The sequence below is a fragment of the Heliangelus exortis genome, chromosome Z, assembly GCF_036169615.1.
Source record: "Heliangelus exortis chromosome Z, bHelExo1.hap1, whole genome shotgun sequence".
Taxonomy (NCBI): Eukaryota; Metazoa; Chordata; class Aves; order Apodiformes; family Trochilidae; genus Heliangelus; species Heliangelus exortis.
Genome location: NC_092454.1, coordinates 31,711,786 through 31,733,640, shown reverse-complemented (window position 1 = coordinate 31,733,640; position 21,855 = coordinate 31,711,786).

Here is a 21,855-nt window from a genome sequence, read left to right as displayed (position 1 = left end):
ACGTATTTTCTGATTTGTCAGTATTTCTGTAATTTTTCAAGTTTCTTCTGTTTTTCTTGCCTATCAAGAGATGAGAATCTGATGACTGAGGATGCAGTCAATGTGGATCCCCATCAGTCCTGGTTTGAGTCAGAATAGAACCAGTTTCAAGCTTAAGAAATTTTGCTTTTCAATCAAATCTCTTCTAAGTAAATGCACTTTCTGAAATTAAGAGCATGCTTTTCAGACAGTGTCTGCTTCTAAGACTGATAATGTTCCTGGTTTATATTTAATTGCAGAATTAATGATAGAAGTGGTATACAGAAAGGCCCTTGGCCTTGCCAAGGACACTGCTTGGTTCTGCTAAACTACTTATGCACTGGAAAAAAGAGAGGAAAAGTAGTCACAACTATGACACTGCTGTGGGGACAAGTGAACAAAAAAGGTGACTCAAAGCTTATTCCACTGCATGTATCAGACTTAGTATAAAGATGAAGGACCATAAGAATCAAATTTTCTCCCCCCATCTGCATCCCCCAGACTGCATCTGATGAGGATGCAGTCAATTCTTCTGCTTTGTGTTCCTGAATCTATGTGTTCCTGAGTCAATTTTCTGTATTCCACTTACTCCAAAGATCCAGGATTTTCCCAGGGCCTGCACTGCAGCCTTGGTGGTGACATGATCTGTTACTCACAAACAAGAAAAAAATAGTTGTGAGAACTGGTGGCAGACTTAATAAAGAGTAATTAACAAGTCTTTATCAAGAGGAGTCTACCCCAGTGAGCAAGAAATTAGATAAAATAGTCAGGAGACCTACATAAAGCAAATGAGGGGCTCCTGACAAAACTAAAACATAAAAAAATATAAAGAATGCCAAAACAATAACAAATAACCTGGTGGTATTATCACTGCACACTGTCTGAGCATGCAGAAGAATGCATGCCTAGGAAAGCCAAAACCTATCTGGAACTGAAATTGGCAGCAGATAGCAAGGACAAGAATGGCTTCTCTAAATCCATACATTGAAGAGTAGAGAAAATGTGGACCCACTGCTGAATTTTGAAGGAGGCATGATGACACAGGAATGAAAAAGGTACTGAATGCCTTTTTTGTCCCACACTTCACAAGCAAACCTGACCTACAGCAGTCCCTGATTTAGACCATATGGACTCCCAAGGTCTCTCCCAATACCAGCTATTCTGTGACTCTGTACTGAGTCTTAGACCAGTGAGGTGGAGATCATGGAGTCAGGGCCTGACCTGGCTCATTTACCCTAGGATCTAAACTAATTTTGGACACCTGAGTGGTTAGCTAGAAGTGTGCATATCAGCTATATCTGACACAAGGTGATAGGCTCTCTGGGTGCAGCTTGTCCTCAGAGAGTCCTGGCAGGTAATGCCACCTAGGAGGACTGCCAAAAACTTGCCGCTTATACTATGTGTGTGACCCATGGTGCAATTGGCCGTATGTTCCTCTGCAGTGGCAGGAGATGGTGCAAAACTTAGAGTGAAACATGTCATGAGACCACCTTACTTATTGTAATAAAGACTATCTTAAGTTTCTCTGTAGCTTCTATGAGCCATGCTATGATCAGGCACTGCCAGCCAGTGTCTGAACAATGTAAATATAAATCACTAATTTTCAAGAGTCACTGGTGGAATTTTGGATTAACCCTACTGTCAATGGAGTGAGCACATATGACACTATATAACAATATAACAATGTAACAATGTAACAATATCAATATGCATTCGAGACATTAACTTAGAATCTGTAAAATGTTCTGGCACAGTAGGAACAAAGCTCCAAAGACAACCTATCGTGTGTTTGCCAGGAGAAAGGACATAACAAGACAAGGTACAGGGAACAACAGTCCATGTAAAGGTGTGCTGTTTTTTTTCAAAACCCTATTTTTTAACATGGTGGCATGCATGACTATTGTAACAGAATTTTATCAGCTTTTTCTTACGGCTACATCCTAGGCAGAAACTCACCAGAAAACATTTTTCTATATTTTAGCTTTACATTGCAGCTGTCAGTCATTTCAATGGTACAACAGACTTAAAACTAAGCATAGACCACAACAGCAGTTCCTGTTATTTAGTGATAGCTGAAGAGAAGCCAGAGACATAACCCTGTTAAGTCAGCATTCAGCAACTATGTTTCTTACCTTCTGATATTTACTCTCATCCTTATGTTGAATGATTAGTATTTCTGACAAGTAACATGTAAAGTACACGGTTGTTTTGTACCTGACCTCATTTCTCAGGAGATAAGATCGCTCAGTGCAGATAGAGTGATGACAGAGACAGATGGTAAATGATCTTACAAAAGGAGTATTATATTTCCTTTTCAGTCCTGGCACACAGTATATAGTAAGATGCATTAGCTTAAACTGTTTTTGGGAACTACAGCTGAGAAATGTCAGTTACATGAATTCACCATCAACCTGGTTCTCTTATTACCAGGAATGAACACAAGTAACAAAAACAAAAGGGGAACACAAGTAACAAAAACAAAGTGAAGGGAAACTGTCTCAAATGACCTCTAGGAACACTCTGTCAGCATGATTATTTTACTCATTAAAAAGGCAGATAAATTTTGAGGTATTTTTTTAAATGTCCCACTGGAAGTATCCAAATTAAATTTCAGGATTCAGCTTTATTTCATCTGTACATGGCCTTCCATCTCCTTGCTGACTTCTCCTATTTAAGAAAATGGCAGAAGTGCTTGAAGAAAAAACCTACATATGTACATGTACATTTCAAGAGCATTTCTGTTACAAGCTGTGTTTGAACCATGTAACTTTTGGAAGACAAACACAGATAAAGAAAAAAAAAGTGCTACTAATGCTATGTGATACCAGAAATCATGAATGGTGACATTCTCAAAAACAGCTTAAGAGAGAACCTGTAAGAACTGGAAAGAAGAGAGGACATAGGGGAGGAAAACAAAAGCAAAATGAAAAAACAAAACAGAAGAAGATAGAAGCAAACAAATAAAAACTCAACAAAACCAAAAAATGTATTTATCTTACTTGATCATTGATCATTTTGTCATCATGCACCCAAATATGCTCATAATCAGATTGGAGTTCTGCTAGTTAATCTAATAATAGATTTCCATAAATATTTCCTCAGTCAGTATAAATTTTCCTATGTTTAGTATGCAGACACCATCTGGAATTTCTCTGTTCAGCTTCACTGTTGCTCAAAATATTGGCAATTATATTGCCACTTATTTTTACCTCTTCACTCTCCATTTTTACCACATCTTTAAATGATTAAGGTTTTAACCATGGAAAAATTACACCTTCCTGATGTATAACCACTTATATATACTTTTTATTTCAACCCAGAATTCTGCATTCTTTCATGGAGCAAAATATTTAGAAACGCCACACAAAGCCCTATGATTCCTGTGGTTTGCCCATAAATTCTCTAGCAGTTGTAGCTATGCATTATTTCCAGGCCAGTAAGTTCTTCACTGCATTCTTCTGAGTATAAAAGAAGCATGTAAAGTATCAGCCGTGATTTCATACTTTTTGGAGGTATGTACAACCTTTTCTTTAAAACTTTTATTTTAAACTTAACTGTAGAGTTCTGAAATGAATGATTTCCTCGAAACAGCCACCTTGACAAAGTGGACATTGTACTTGGGTGGGATCCTCATTTGATAAGCCACCTGGACTCTGTTCTTTCAAGGAGAGACCCTCATTTAGGTGACCACCCTGGTAAACAGGGCCCTATTCTCACATGGAGAAACCCTCACCTTGGTGGTCATCCTGATAAACAGGTACCTCCTGGGTAGCCTCCAGTACACCTAGAGTTCTGCACAGAGAATTCCCAAACTTAATCTCTCTCAATGTTGTTAAATGGATTAAGATGACTGGATGCATCTGTACCTAGGCTCCTCTCTAAAGTCTCTGAAGGAGTTTAGAATGTAAGGTAATTCAGTTCAAATCTCCCTAGGTCAATCCTTACTCTAGGGAGCTGTACTAGTGCTCACTCTGTGGGATGTGATATTTGGTGTGGGCCCCCACCTCTGGGGAGCCATATTCACTTTGTGTGACATTACAGTGTTGTGCTCACCTTGTGAGTCATGACATGAGCCTTTCCTATGGATGTAGGGGATGAGGGTCCACATTTCAATATGACTTTAATAAATACTTGCTATCCATTCCAGTGTGCTTCCTGCGGAGTCATTCATGACACAAAATTCTACCTTTTTAATTCCTTCATCTGTTAGAATTTTCCCCTTCATTCAAGCAGCGTTTACATTACCAACACTAAGGTCTTTTCTGAAAACTTCAGTCATGTACATAAGTGTTAATTGCTTTTGTTGTAATAGGGTTTTTTTGTGTTGCATTTTTTTTGGCCCTTATGTATTTGGTGTTGTAGCTGACCATATTTTAAAAAAAGCAGTTCATTATTCAGCATTTTTCAATACAAAATTTTAGAGGAACTTGGAGAGTTTGAGAGATGGACTCATATGAACTTCAGGAGGTTTAACAAGGCCAAGTGCAAAGTCCTGCAGCTGGGTACAGGCTGGAGGATGAAAGGATTGAGAGCAGCCTTGATGAAAACGTAGGTATACTGATGGAAGAAAAGCTGAACCATCTATGTACCCAGACATCTCAGAAAGCCAACTGTATCCTGGGCTAAAGAAAACTGTGGCCAGCAGGCCGAAGGAAGAGATTTTGCCCCTCTACTCTGCTCTGGTAAGACCCTTCCTCTGCTGCAGATCTGGGATCCTCAGAACAGAAAGCCATGGACTTGTTGAAGCAACAAAGAGCCATAGATACAATCAGAGGGATGTGACAGCTCTCCTATGAGGAAAGGTGGGTAGAACAGTTCCTAAGCCAGGTAAAAAATATTGCATAGTGGACCTCTGAATGTATGAAAAAATGTATGTCTTTATATTCATTAAAATATTAACAGAATCAGTAGTACAATTCCGTAATCTTCTCTAATCAAACCTTTCAAGACAGTAAATTCTAAAGAAGAAAATAAAGGTTTTTCTCATTAATTGATAATGTATTCTGAATTTCACTTTAAATTCAATATAAACCAATTTCAGACTTGGTTTCACTTAAATTCTAGTTCATGGTGTGATAAATAGTGTGTTCAAATGTTACGTTTGAAATCTGTAGGTAGCTATTCTGCCTTTATGCTTCAGAAAATTTGCATTACAGTTCATAATATCACAAATCAGTTATGTCTGCAGTATTAATGCTTATGACCTGATCAAGACTCACATTTGGGTGTCACTGGATCATTGTATTGTTAACCTTAATTTTGTCTCCTAATCACAGGCCAAACCAAAATGTTTTATGTTCTTATGTGGAATATATAATTTTATTCTACAAATGGAATTTTGAGTTGAAAAGCAGTTTTCAGCTGCCAGTGGTTCAGCATTTCAGAGCTGCTGTACAGAAACTGGCTCAGTTTTGATGAATCTGTGCTTTTCTGATCAAAAATTTTGTCAAAGAATTCTTTGCTAGTACAAGTACATAACACATCTCTGGAACAGCTTCTTTCTTTTCTGATTTAGGATTTCTCTTGATCTTACAAATGATAGGAAAATTTATGACACATAAAAGGTAAAAGAACACTCTATGTTGTTTCTTGTGAAGACTATGCAGTCTAATGATTTGAATGAAGCCTACAGAACAGAGAGATGAAAGAGGGTCTCCCTTCCTATCAAAACCAACATAAATGGAAAGAAATCTCTGTACTACTGTATTCTGGTTAAGAGGAGGGATTAAATATGTTGTTCCAAACTTTAAAGAAACTACTTAACGTATCCCTTTCTTTTGTTTGGGTAATGTCGACCTTAAAATGAACATTGAGAGTAGTAGCTGTTAGAATTAGCTGGTGTTTCTAGCATTAGCTACTAGAAATTTATATGGCTGAAATAACTATAACTCTTTTAAGATAGGATCATAGTTACCAAATGGGAGTAGCTGCAGAGGCCACATCTCACAGAATCACAGAATCAGGTCTCACAGAATCACAGAATCAGCTACTTTTACTTAACCCAGAAAGAGACCATGTAGCTAGTACAGATACCTGATCACACAAATAACCATGGCTTCAAAACCTGCATTTATCAATAGCTACTAGAATCAAAATGTCACCAGAATGTTTGCATACTTTCATAAAATTAGTATTTTCCTATAACCAAGTCTGTGATATAGTAACTTTTCACTCATTATAAGGTTATTTTAAGACAATCACAAAAAAATTGTTTTAATATTTTTTCATCCATGTGAAAATGTGTGTCCCACCTACTCTTATATTCATTAATGACCATATATTCAGATAATTTTTATGTAATTTATTAAATAATATGATAAACATTAAAAATTAAGCCTGATCCTCAGTCAGAATAAAATTAATTGAAATAGCCTATTGTGTATCTATTATCTTCTAATTTTAAATCATACAAATTTTGTTAGTCTACTCAAAAGAAACTTGCCAGTCAAGTTAGACAATAGATACAGTAAATACACATTGTTTTCACTATGTATTGCTGGGTAAATAACCTTGTCATCTCCTTACATTTTCATTTGCATCAGCTCTGAATGTAGTTTGTTAGTACTGTAGGGCAAGTTTCACATCTTTTTAACTGAACAAATCATATAAAACGATCTGTCTAACACAATGCACAAAAAATGCATCTCCATGGAAAAAAAAAAAAAAAAAAGAAAAGAAAAATATATCATTATTTAGAATTAGATCTCTTAATCTTGACTTTGAGTCCAGTGATGCTGAAGTTAAAACAGAAATATATCAGTTAACGGTGTAAAACAGGTCCCCCTTGTTGATTACAGAGGTATTTATCTTCATTTTACCTGATTCTTCAGATGACTGGATTCAGATTTGGTAAGGGCATACAGATATAGTGAAAATCAAAAATTAATATTTACAGCCCTGAGTCATAGCCAGGTTACCCACAGAAATTTAAAGCATTCGTTATGAAAGAGAGAAAGAGTTAAATCACGATTATTGTGATGAGACTGGTTGTTAAAGTCATAGATTTATCATAGCTTGCAGAGAAAATAAATTGTACACCTTAGTGCTGCAGAAAGATAGATGACAGCTGCAAGAAATATTCTTAAACTGCATCCATAATCTGTATGACTGTAATAATGGTGGAATTGTGGACACCATTTTCCTGTTTTCTGTGTTAGCAGTGCAACAATGAGGAAACAAAAAGACGGATATTTAGTACTAACTATATCTTCATAAGAAGGTAAAACAGTATCACCACTACTCACATTGAGGAGGAATGTTCTCGGAAAGAAAATAGCTAGCATGTTGAAAGATCATCTCAGGCAGTATTATGACATATCAAAATTAATTAATAATAAATAGCCCCTTCTTAATACAAATATATAACCCTTCAAAATAAATTACGTGCAGGTTGTGAGATTTTTTTTTTTCTCTGAAAAATAAAGAACTGAAAAGTTAAGGAAAAGTCAGAAAATTCCTTTGTTGTAATAAAAAAATTTGGAGCTGAATGGTAACAGACTGCAGCAACATGCTATGAATTTTTAATCAAACAAAGCATAACATGATCTGAATGAATTAATTTAGATATTATGAATATTATTGTCTTCATAACATACTGAAGAGGATTTCATATAAAAAATACTTATTTTTAAATTAAATGTTGACTTCTAACATTTGTTAGAATGTTTGTTGGCTTTGTCCAGCCAACAAAACAACCAGTTTACAATCTAAAGTTTAAAGTATCAGAACAATAAAACTGATCATCATGTCTCTCCAGACAATATCTTTTACTGTAATTTGTCATTTATGACATTTCCCACTTTTATGAAATGTGAGGACTCTAAGCACAACCGATCCAGCAGATGTTTTCAGCTTTCCTTGAACTGAAGTGCTCACATTGATGGCTTCAGGGCAGAAAATGTTTTCCAATTTAACTCTGTTTCAGAATGTAAACAATTAACATGTGTCTCGTTGCATTCTAATTTTTATACTGTGTGTGTCCATATGATGGGTTTTTTATCTGAGAATATTCAAACCACCTGTTAGCATTTCAGTATTTCACATTGGTTTTAAAATTATAAAACTAAAAAAACCTATTTAAAATTATATTTATTAAAAAGTTACATTAAACTAGCAAAACGAACCTATAATGCTTAATATTCTATTTTACTTCTGGTGGCACAGAGTTGGAAATATAGTTCTAGTTTAATAAGAGTTTCCTACCATATGTTAAAATAAGCACATCCATGTATTATGTTCTAAACTACTGTGTTTAATTTATATATTTACTTTCAACACACATGATGAACCACAAGATAAAGCACTCTTTGCCTTTACCAGTGACACATAGGACTGTATTTGTTATTGATAAGATGAAGTAAGTCTGTGAGGAAATTTTTTTTAAAAAGTAATGTGTTGTGGCAGAATTTTAGAAATCACATCGTAAAGATTTTGATCAAATGGTTACCATAGAATATGTATGTTGCTATGGATACCTGGTTTCTAAGGTTACAACCAGTACTCTAAAATAATAAAAAAGGTCATGATATACTTGATAACTCAAAATCACAGTGGGCATCTACAGTTCTTTGATTTGAACAAAGATTTTCCTTCTCTGACAGCCATTTCAATCTTCCTACTATTATCCTTTTTGTGGTGGTTACTCTAGGTTCTTTTAAAACCTGAAGTTATAAGGATATATTTAAGTGTGTTATCTAAGACTCCCACTTATTACAGTGAATGCAACCTTTAAAGAAAATTTTACAGTAAAAAAAACTATGTGACTCCTTGATACAGTCAAGACCATAAAGAAAAACATTGAGGTAAGATGTCCAAGAGTGCCAGGGCCAAGTACAAGGCATAACAACTAGAAAGACAGCTTTAGTCTATTCAATGTCCTTCTGAAAATCCCTTTTCAATATTATCCTCTTGAGATATGTAAAATGTGGAGTAGATTAATATTTTAAAGTTTGCTAAGTACTGCATGCTGTCAAGCTCACAAAATTTTAGAACCAGAGGACTGTTTTAAACCCAAACAACTGGTTATGTGAAGAAATTGGAAAAGATTGAGGCAATGGAAAAAAGCGTGCTTATAGATATGAGGTTCTATTGTCCTCCTTCTGGCATATTATGTGCCATTGCTTTAAAATCTCTCCAGAATATCTTTATCAGTCATATCCTTTGTCAATCACATCCTTCAATATGCTCAAAGAAAGAAAATTTCTCAGGAAGACTTGCCCAATACAAAATATAGTCCAAAAACATTTATTGCTTTCCATTTTTATGCTGGAAGAAGGACAAGAAAGAGTAAATCCCAATGCTTGCCATTAACTCTGGAGGCCATGAAGCTAGGCAGTATAAAAACAGTACTTACAAAGGTTCTAAACCCACTTGCGTGACACTTGTCAATTTGGAAAAAATCCATCTGTCTAATCTCCAGTGTCTAGGGTCACTCAGTAGTTTTATCATGGACATCCACTCATCTATGTCTGTTTCAGTTGCTGTTATTTTTAATATAAGTAAATAGGAAAGTTCCTGTTTTGAACTAGGTGTTATTTGAAAGCTGAAGGTCTGGTGTTCACAAATCACTAGGACAAAGGCAAGACAAATTTCACCATACCCAAGGAAACAAAGCATCCTTCCAGTTAAAAAACTTTATTCGAATTTTACCATGATTGAGAAAAAAAAAACAACAAAGAAAATAAGCAAACAAACAAACAAAAAACCCCAAAAAACAACAAACAACAACAACAAAAAAAGTTAAACAATTCTTTTTAATGGAAACAGGTTGGGAGTCTAGCTGACTACCCAAAATGTGATCTATAGCAGTTCAATTTTTTCATTTTTAGAAGCCTTTATAAACTCTGAGAAAGTCTAAGATCAATTTATTAAACTGAGATGTAATTCATTAAATATTCTTAATCATAATTAAACCTTAAATGACATATGAGATCAATGCAGTTGGTGAAAAAAGGAGGATAAATTGCTGTATACAACAGCTCAGATATTTAAATACTCTTAGCCTGTAATTTTATGGAACATTAAGGAAAAAATATCTGGCACAATAGGTATAATACATCCTTGCTAAAATGTATAGAGAAATATAACATTCAAAACATAAATTAAGAAAATTAGCATATTCCACTAGTGGAAAACAAAGTGAGCATTCAAATCCTTGAAAAAAGAAGCTACCATGGAGAAGGTAAGTAAAAGAAAACACTTCAGTGACTAAACTTTAATGGGAATATGATGGGAATCTCAATCTGAGCGTTGGCTCCTGCTCCACAGCATGCTCAGCTCTGAAGCATAAAATCAATTTATCTTTATTAAATAGACAAGAATAGATTTAAGAAGTGAATGAATTTATTCATACTTTTCTCCATAATCAGAACTTTGAAAACAAAATATGTTTTAGAGACTGACTTTTTAAAGCTTACAAAAGATAAAATAAAAAATATCTGGCTTAAATATCTGAGTTTCTATTTCCAGAGCAAACCCATTCTTTTTTTACTTTAAAATGCAAACTTCTATTAAGCAATGTTACTGAAAATGCCATAAACAAAACATTCATTGTTTTATCTTCCTGAGTTCAGCTTGACAGTTTTTGAAAAAGGATTTTTCTTCATTTGAAATCTACTTACATAGTCTTACATCTTCCTCTGCTAGATGATGAAGTGTAGAAAGTGTCAGAAAGAGGGTGCTATTACCATCCCCTCTAAAAGCTACATGCATAATCCAAGAAAAGCACAACGTTTCCCATTCCTCTCATTACCAGCATGGACTGTAGAAAACCAGAAAGAAAACAAGAACTGTTCCAAACTACACATGAACTCTAGAAATAATCCCCCACACAAATAGGCATCTGGCTTTGGACAGCTGGATCCAATACTGGATGGCATCTGTGGAGTAAAGCTTTGCTAATGTCAATGCCAAACCAGACAAGTAACTCCCATGTAGGCACCTGTGTTGTAAGCACTTAAAGTTTGGTGACATCAGCCACAAAGTTCCTGTCATATATTGCTCCAAGTTCATCAGGACTGTTCTCAATCCATTCTTCTCCCAGACTATATCTTCTTGGCATTGCCCTGGCTGATGTGCAGGATGGACCCGTATCTCACATCTGTGAAAATCTCTCTATGGCATCCCTTCCCTACAGCACATTGACTCTAACATTCATCTTCACGTCATCATGAAACCTGCTGAGGATGCTCTCAATTCAGTATATCATATCAAATGCCCATATTTTGTAGTCGACCTGCACCAAAATCAATACTATAAAAATAGCAAACCGGTCTCTTTAACAAGTAATTGTAATGTCTGCAATGATTGAACGCTGATTCCTTCAGAAAAATATATGCAAATTAAATCCTATCACACGTGATCTGCTTGAGCTACCTGTTTCATTCTATAAGCAGGTGACCTGCCTACCTGGTGAGGTTCTTGAGGACATATCCTAGTGGGTCATACAAGTATTAGTACATTTATTTTATTCATGGGGTGGGGATGTTGCCAGTTGTATACAATGATTTTTGAAGTCTTTTTCAACTGTGGCAGTTCTATGATTCTATGACTATTCAGAAGGATTTGACATATGATATTACAAAACACTGTAATGCAATGCAAATACTAAAAATTAGGTTTTCTTATTATCATGCCTCCAAAACTTCCATCAGCCTGTAGTTTCCGCAACAGATCTCTTTTCTAAGTTAACAATTTCATTTCTCAAGACATTATGATCTTCAGTATTTTTAGTTAGAAAATGCTCCATACAAAAATCAATTTGCTTGAGAGATCACATTTTTCTTAAGGTTTTTTATTCTAGCAAACCAGTTTCTTCATCTGACTTAAGGATAAAGTTCAGAAGTAATGCATTAAAGGCAAGTTTGTTATTAGGAAAGATGCTTAAGAAGGTGTTTGAAGTATATAAAGAGTGTATTAGCTTTCTGGCCCTGTTAGAGAAGCAGATTAATAGAAATATTTGTGGAAGAATTTTTTAAGGGTTATGCCTGCAGATGGGAAATTTTACTTATTTTGCTATTTCTATATTCCATACCTTTACTGTTTGATTCAAAATTATAATAATTTAAAGACAATGATAAGTTAAAAGAGTAAAGAAGAAAGGATTTCCAATACCTTCCTATATGTTCAATAGCACTGGCTTATACATGTTTGAGAGAAACATGAATATTAATGGACTGGTAAGAATAATCTATAAGGCCAAGACTTCACATGATTACTTACCATACTTTGCTTAATATAATCTTCACTTAAAGTTTTATGAAATAGCCTTTGACTTCTCCATTTAGAGTTCATTGCACTGTGTCTTTATTTCTCCTGTTCTCCTAACACTATATATGACTAGCCATTTGCTAAAATGGAAGAGTGACTGGTGATTTTTGCTTCTTACTTTCAAATATTTTGATAGTCTCTCCAGCCTGTCAAGGTCCCTCTGGATGGCATCTCTTCCCTCAAGTGTGTCAGCCACACCGCACAGCTTGGGGTCATCACTGAATTTGCTGAGGGTGCACTCAATGCCACTGTCCATGTCACCAACAAAGATGTTAAACAAGATTGAACCCAACACTGATCCTTGAGGGACTCCACTTGTCATTATTCTACACTTGGATATGGACCCATTGACAGCCACTCTTTGAGTGAGGCCATCAAGCCAGTTCTTAATCCACCAAATGATCCATCTATCAAACTCATGTTTTACCAGCTCAGAGACCAGGATGTTGTGCAAGAATATAGCAGAGGTTTCATAAGTGTTGCATGTGTACCCCAGGATATGGGGGTAGATTTTGAGACAGCATGACTATTTCACATTAAAAAGGCATTATGGTAGGGAGAAAAAACAACAAAAAACAAACAGAAAGATGACACACAGCATGAGATTAAGTGTTTACTCTTTAGAGAATTTTTATTTTTGGTGTATTTTTTTTAAAGATAAATTTTGTCTTTGTTTGAGGACTCATACCTATGATTACAACTGATACACAGAAACTTTATTCCTTTGATATTACTCTTTAATTATATGCTTTATGATTGCCAGTAGAATAATTCTATAAATTAAAAGGACCCTTCGTTGTATTTCATTATATTGAAAATATATTGTGTTATTGGACCATTACTGCAGTATATGTCTGACTCATGATGATTGTTAATTCAACAATGCCACTACATGATCTTGCATTGATTCATCATCAAAGATAGACCAGTTTTTAATTTTCTTCATTACACTAACTCAGCAGTCTTCAAGAAACACTTTTCTACTATTTACTCTTCTTTTTCTGTTTCTATTTCTATTAAAATATTTATTATTATCTAAAATACTATGTCAAAGTATATTTCATAAATACCGAATTTCACAAATTTCATTTAATGTTCTATCAGTGACTAACAAAGAGTAAAATGTCAACATTTTTTTAATGTGCTTTCCAATATCCTGTCTGTGTCAAACTCCAGAAATTTAGGAATTAGAAACTGCAATGGATTTGACAGAGATTTTTGACACAGAAGACATTATTGCTTTTACACTTGAATTTTCAAAGAGCCAATCAGTGCAACAAATTAAGGACTATCAAAAGGAATTGTCTTCATTAATTAAAAATAATGATGTAGTGTTGTCAGTATCCTATTTCATTATTTCTTCGTCAAATCAGATTTCAGATAGACCCTTTCTAACCCAAAGTGTATTAAAAAGGAATTATCAGGCCTTCATGTTCCCAGTGTCTTAAGGAAAGCCAGTTTGTTTTCTATTAATGTTTGATGAAGAAGACTCAGTATTCAAAAAGGTAATTCTGGAAATGAATACGCAAAACACAGAGACATAAGAATGTTCTAATATGCAGTAATGGCAAAGGACATGGTCAGAAAAATCATCCATTTCTAGCTGAGAAGAAATAAAGGGAGAAGGACACAAACACACCAATTAAAAGAAAAAGCAAGTACAGAAGAAGCACTGTCTCTGTGTTTCCTTTTGAGAAGCTCCAGACTTCCCTAAAACAATGCAAATAGCTTGAGTATTTTACAAGCAGAGTAGTCTGGGATACATGAAAACTAATAAAATATTTAAAACCATAAACTTAACAAGCATCACATCACACAATAGTGTCTAGTTTCCCCAAAGCTGAGATATCCAACAGAATATACCCAGAAGACATATCATATTGCCTAGTTAGAGGAACAATCTCTCTATACCCAAAACTAATCTCACAAATTTGTGATACTGAGTTTGAAACTCTTCCTTGGTTTAAGGAGCTACAGACCTGGTGGCTGAATCTCTAGCTTTGAGATACTCATCTTGAGTAGCATCTCATACAGTCATAGAATTTTCAAGGTTGGAAAGGAGCTTTAAGATCATCTAGTTCCAATCTCCTCATGCTAGATCAGATTGCTCTGAGACTCATCCAGCCTGGTCTTAAAATCTTCCGGGGATGGGGCTTCCACTGCCTCTCTGGGAAACCTCTCCCAGTGTCTCACCACCTTCGTGATGAAGAACTTCCAATCTAAATCTAGCTTCCCCTAGTCTGAATCCATCCCCCTTAGTCCTATCACTGCCTGACATCCTACAAAGTCCCTCACCAGCTGTGTCAAAGGTTTTGCTCAAGTCCAGGTAAGTGATGTCAGTTTCTCTTCCCTTGTCTATTAATATTGCAACCTTTTCATAGAAGGCCCCAAGGTTTTTCAGGCATGATTTATCCTTGGTGAAGTCATGCTGATTATACCCAGTCACCTCTTCATTATTCTTCTGCTCCAGCAGTGCCTCCAGGAGGATCTGCTCCATGATCTTTCTGGGCACAGAGGTGAGAATGACCAGCCTATAGTTCTCTGGATCTTCCTTCCTTCCCTTTTTGAAAAATGGTGTTTGTTTCCCCTTTTCCAGTCAGTGCAGACTTCACTGCCATGACCTTTGGAATATAATTGACAGAGATTTAGCAACCACATCTGCCAGTCCCCTCAGTACCTGTGGATCTTTCCCACGAGGTCCCATGGACTTGTACACTTTCAGGTTCTTCAGATGGTCATAAACCTGATCTTTACTTACAACGGGCACTTCTTCCTTCCAACCCTTGCCATTGTCTTCTGTGACTTCAGGAATGTGGCAAGGCTCACCCTTGCCAGTGAAGACTGAGGTAACTGCACATCTTAGTGTGTCTTACAACATTGATGCTTGCACAACACCCATGTGAACAGAATAGAACTAAAGACAAATACAAAAAGTTTTGCTTTGCTGTTTACTCATGCACCTTAGAGAAATTATTCCTGTAAATTTTGCTTTGAAACCACATCATGTGTGAGGAACAGCTCACATACCTGAGCTAACCCACAAGATGACTGATGATCATAAATTTCCTGGTGTGCAGCAAGTACTCTTTCAGGATCTAGCCCTCCGATCATGGCCAGTGTCTCATATGCAAATCGTTTGAGAGATACTCAAATGATGCAAGAGAGAAATAAATAGCTTTTCAAGATGGAGAAAGGTGTATATATTCAGTCAAGGGAGGAAGTTATCTTAGAAAAGCTTTGTGGAACAGGACCTGGGTAATTAACTTGTTTGTGAATCAAAATTGAAGTTATTGAATAAATTGCTTTGAAATATCATAATGAAGTTGAGGTTAATGATTTTTTTTTTTAATTGCTGATTGGAAAGAAATAGTTGAAGAAACTGCCTTTGATGTCTTGCAAAGGACCTTGTTCTAATTAATTTGTTTTTATTGCAAATAAGAATTAAGTTAGTGAATGGATTTGTTTTTTGGGGGGATTAGGAGTAGAATTGATAGGGTTGCTTTTAGGTCTTAAACATTTTTGAGAGGAATTAAACTGTTGGAGGAATTAGTTTTGTCTCTAATTTATCCTTAATATTGAACCTTTCCTTGTCTTTGTTTCAGTATAGAAGAGAAATACTGTAAATAAAATTACTACTTATAACCTTTTTATTAGAATGTACAATTTTCAGTGCAGTAGTTTGGTGCTCAATTTTCATTCAGATAGTAGGTCCTTCATCCTAAACATTTCTTTAATTAAACCCTCTCTTAAAATAGTCTTTGTGCTGTTGAAACTTAAGGTCTTTACTGTTGGCTATTAAAACCAATGCATTTGTATGACCCTTTTTAGTCTGAGACACCAAAAATCTTCTCTTGAATAAGTTTGTTCATTTTTTTTTTTTTACATACATTTTCCTTTCAAAGTAGAGGACTCACATTGTCTACGTTTAAAATTTAATCTGTGATAAAATGAATGCTCTTTGTAGATTACAAATGGTTAGTCAGATCTTTCCTTCCTGTATCAGGATTTTCTCAGAATCCATGTATATATAGTAGACTTTTTGTAGAGAAGAGGGATTCCTAAGTGACAAATTCTTGACAATGGTTTTATGCTGCTTGGGTTATATGGGTAGCAAAGTGTACACACAAGGAAGTGTGTAACTGTTTATTGTGTATCAATCATTCTTAGTTGAACTAGAACACTTTGTTAGATAAACTGCAGAACAGTGCTTACGTTAATATTACATTTAGGTGTTAAATCATTATTTTAAAAACAATGTTAGAACAATGTTCAAGCCAGAAAATAAGTCTGGACTCTTCCCCAGTTATCCAAAGGGAAAAAAACCCCAAAACTATAGCATTTTATGAAGTGCTGCAATGAATTTTTCTCATCTCAGTGAGAGTTTGGCTTCCAATTAACATAATCCTCATCCCTTATGGGTAGAAAATAAATAAACCAAACAATCTTCATCCAATTAACATAACAATGAAAAGGAAACATATCCCACATGTGCAATGATCACCCTTGAAAATTGATAATTATGTTTTGTAACTATGCTATATCTATTATGTGAATAAAAAAGCCTGGAAGTTGTATTCTTGCATGGATGTTTAATTAAAGCATCTAGCAGCTTTCATAGACAATGAGTTTTAATGGATATAAACTCTTATAGGAAAACAAGATCTAAATGTTTTGTTGAAAGTAGATATTGATAAAACAAATCCTAAGGCTTTCAGATATAAAGTTATTACTGGCCACCTTTTATCTCATATTCTCAGCGTACAAAAATGGGTGGAAGCCCATGGCTTCTTGATGATTCTTAGCCTTGGGTTCAGATGCTCAGCAAACTTACTTCAGTTCTTAATTACCAATGCTGAAACTAAAGCTTCATTTTAATATTGCTTTGGTTAGTTGCACTCATTTTGAAAAGATCTGAGGACTACTTTTGTTGGTTTAGTTTGTGATTAATTATGAAAGCTTTAGACTTCAGGAACACTACGGGAATCTAAGCTTATGTTGTACATTTCTTCCTGTTCTCATCTGTCTTTTTTTTTTTTTTTTTTTTTTTTTTTTTTTTTTTTTTTTTTTCCCTGTTAGGTAACATATTATGCAATAAAATAAAATAATGATTTTTCTTTTTCCTTTTTCTTTTTTTTTCTTGTTAATTTTTATCTTTCATTTAATTACTTCTGGATTTAATAATACCTAGTGTTAATTATCTCATTGCTTGTCTAAGATTCAGAAATTTTCTTGTGTAAATTATTGATCTGTTTCTATTTTTTAAATTTTCTGTTACATTTGTGGATCAAATATGAGTAACACAACCTCAAAACCAATACTGTTATACTAACAAGTAAACCATTATACCAATGAATTTCTTAGTATGCATTGAAATTTGCTTGACACACTTTCAAGACCTGGTGGATAAAGCATAAGCTGGAGGTTAAGACTGTCTGGATCATCTCTAACCTCTCTCTGCAGGATGATACTGCATGTCTACCATGGTTATGGTATCACCCCAGCCTGCACCACAGAACAGTGGGATGGGACTGAGAATCTTAAGTGTAAATGTGAGAAAAACTCATGGATTGAGATAAAGATAGTTTAGCAGGTAAAGCAAAAGCCATGCATGCTAGCAATTCACTACTCCCCATTGGCAGGCAAGTGTTCAGCCATCTCCAGGAAAACAGGGCTCCATCATGCACAGCCATTACTTGGGAAGACAGACTTCTTTCCCTCTTCTTCCTACACTTTTGTATGTCTTCCTACACTTTTATATGTCATGTGGTCTGGAATTTCCCTTTGGTCACATGGGGTCATCTATCCTGATTATGCTTCCTCCCAGCTCTTTTATGCAACATCATTAACAAAGAATGGGAAGTTGAAAAGTCATTGATATCTTATCAACAACTAAAAATATCAGTATATTATCAACATACCAAAATCCCACACTAAAATCAAAACCTAGTATTATTCCAGCTACTAAGAAAAAATTAGCTCTATCCCAGCTGAAACCAGGACAGCTGCACAGGAGGCTACTTTTGTCTGGAGAGTGTTTTTCTTTTTAACTTGAAAATTTAATTTACTATTTTTAATTTGAAATTTCATGCAATACATTCATAAAGCTAAGAGGACAGTACTAAATAATAATAAAAAATAATCACTCAAGGAACATAAAGAGTTGGAGATACCTTGCTTCAGACATTTTATTTACACACATGGAAAGATAACTTCGTAAATATAAGATGCTGTATTATCTTTTCTGCAAGATGTCTGGCTTATTTGTGCAGGAAAAAATGGGCTTTAAGCAATGGGGTTTTTATTGATGATTTTGGAGTCCTAGGCTGTATTTGAAAGCTCTATTCTATAATAAAGATGGGTGGGCTGTGGAAAGAATGTAAGGCTCTAGTGAGATCCCACCTGCGGTACTACATCCAGATCTGGAATACTTGGTACAAGACAGACATGGACCTATTGGACAGCGTCCAGAGTTATCACAGAAATTATCAGAGGGATGGAACAACTCTCCTATGAAGAAAGGCTGAGAAAGTTGCCGTTGTTCATCCTGGACAGAAGAAGGCTCCAGGGAGACCTTATGGTAGCCTTTCAGTACTTAAAGAGGGTTTATAAGTAAGACCAGAAAGAACAAAATTTTAGCAGAGCCTGTAATGATAGCACAAGAAATAATGGTTTTAAACAAAACTAGGGCAGATTTAGGCTAGATACAAGAAGATTTCTTTTACAATGTACATGGTGAAATACTGGAACAGGTTGAGCAGAGAGGTGGTAGATGTCCCAGGAATATTTGGAAAACTAGTTGCTCAAGAAAAGACACAATCATCCAAGGCCTGGAATAAGCCTGTGCAAGTGTAAGTTTTGGAGGCCTGTATAGCAGAGCTGAAGTTGAATCAAGTGTTAACTTACAACCAAGGATATATTCTGAAAAGGAGTTTGACAAATTCTATAATAGGTGGCTCTAATAATCCTGCTTGTAATTCATTTTTATTTGGAAGCCTAAATGAGATCACATTGTGACATGAAAATAAAGTATTATCAGTTCACAGACGTTTCTCTTGCACTTCATAGTTGTGTCTGCACACTGCAGAACACAAAACAAAGCCTTCAATTGGGAGAAATACCTTGGAAATTTTTGGAAGTGCGTAGAATAAGTACGACTGTAAGATTGCCTGTTTTCACTCATTCCAAATATACTGGTATTGACCAGAAGCAAGGATCAGACTGGACTACATCAGTCTTCTACTTCCATCCCAACTGGGAAGTAACAGTATTGCCTGCCTTTCACTGCTGCCTATACCTTTCTCTGAGGTGCAGCACAGTTGTGGTCCTGGTTTTGCTGTAGAGATAAACCAAGTGGGGGAAATTACTTGATCATCTCTGAAGATGGTGCCTCAGTTGTGCACACCATAGAGGTGATCTGATATTTGAATCTAAAAGGATAGATATGTTGTAAAATATTTACTCTTGGTTTCTGAACTTGTGGTACAAGCAAGTTCTGTCTTAAATTTATAAAATCTGTAATCCTACAGATTATGTATCTCTATACCCTATAGCATTAGCATCCTGCTAGCAGGATAGATAATGTAAAGTACCAAGCAATTCTTCTGTGTTCTTTACTGAAATCAGTCAAGTGAACTGTCTTTAAGATGTTAAGTGACTAATTCATTTAAGAATATGCACCATATTTATGCTACAATTTAGAAAAATTAAAACTTGTTGCTGTTCTTTCTGAGGTGTGAAATTCAAGCTGATTAGATCTAAAGAAAAAAATAGAACCATACTCATTGGATTATAGAAGTCTTAAGTTTCTCTTGTAGGCAGTTTCACCACTTTAGTTCACGATTTCCTTATGAGTATTCCTCAGTAAAAATATTTTTATTATTGCTTGCTAGTGGAGCTAAATGTACCTCTGAATTAAGGTACAATCTCATATTATATGAGAAAGTGAAATATTACATCCATAATTCCTCTCTTATTACACATTTTGAGAACTGGAGCTAGATAGTAGGAGTAACAGATTATGCATAAGGTAGTTCATACTATAGTAGGGAAATAAGCCAATTTATAGGTCATGGGAACGGAGATGCCACAGCATCTTTATCTAAAAATATCTCCTGGTCTTTTTGCTGAAATAGTCAGGTACAAATAAATAGTTTCCTCCCTTTTTTTATACAGGATATATTTGCAATATTTTAAGAATATAAGAAATGTCTCACAACACGGGAGTGCACATAGTTAAAAAAGTGGCATAAGAACAAAAGCATCTGACATTAGCTGAAGACAGAGAAGCTGTATACCAATGTCCCTAGTAAAGAAGAGGGAAGAAATAAAAAAGTAGAAACAATTTCTAAAGGAACATCTAAAAGCTTATTTTTCACAGATGATTACAAAATGTGTTGTATTAGCTAGAATAAAACACTTGAAGTGACAGAGCATTGCATAGCAAGCACACACAGCCCAGAATTACTCAAACTTTTCCAGAAAAGAAGAAAAAAATAGCATAAAAATATACACCAAATATGCTTCAAAATCCAGAACTGCACTTGCACTTTTTTATTATAAAAAGAATAGATAAACTCTGATTCATTCAGACATTTTTGAAAACAGATTATGGAAAACCACGGAAAAGTCTGAGGAAGAGATTAGGATTATCTTGATATCTTTGATAAATTTGATCAAACCAAAAATAAGAAAGATTCTAATCTCTCTGCTTATTGTAACTTTTGGAGTTTTGAGTTGACCTTTAAGCCTTTAATCCTTCCAAGAAGGATTAAAAGATAAGAATATGGCCCTCTGAAAAATAATGTATTCATGGAAGTGGAGGCAGGGAAAGAAAAAAAAAAAAAGCATATGTATATATTTTTAGACATCATTGAAATCTCATTCTTAAGTGTTACTCTCTCTTTTGAATGTTAACAACACAAAAGTTGTCTGGCTTTGATTGGGCACACAATGGTGGCTTCCCATTACTAGTACTTCACTTTTAATAACATTTTCAGGTGGTTTGGGAATCTAACCCATATCTGTAAAATTTTGTGATAGAATAGATCCATTGTTACACAACTCAAACTTTTTTGATGGGGTAAGATGATGAAGAGGAAAGTAGATGACTATATATACTGTTTTTGACTGGGATAGAATTAACTTCATAGTACCTTGATTGGGGCTATATTTGGGATTTGTGGTGAAAACAGTGTTCACATCAGAGATGTCTCTGTTATTTTTGGCACTGTTCACAGTGCCTCAACACCCTTTCATCTTCTCACCCCAACCCACCAGACTAGGCTGGGGGTGGACAAGAAGTTGGAAGAGGACTGAGCCCAGCTAACCAAAGGGATTGCCCAAAACATATGACATCATGCTCAGTAATGAAAGCCGAGAGAAGAAGGAATGAAGGGATGTTTGGTTTTATGGTTTTTGTCTTCTCAAGTAGACATCACTCATGATGAGGCTGAGTTCCTACTTTCCTGGAAACCGCTAAACACCTGCCTGTCAATAAGGAGTATCATAGAATGACAGGTTGGAAGGGACCACAAGGATCATCTGGTCCAACTATTTTAGGTATATGGTTTA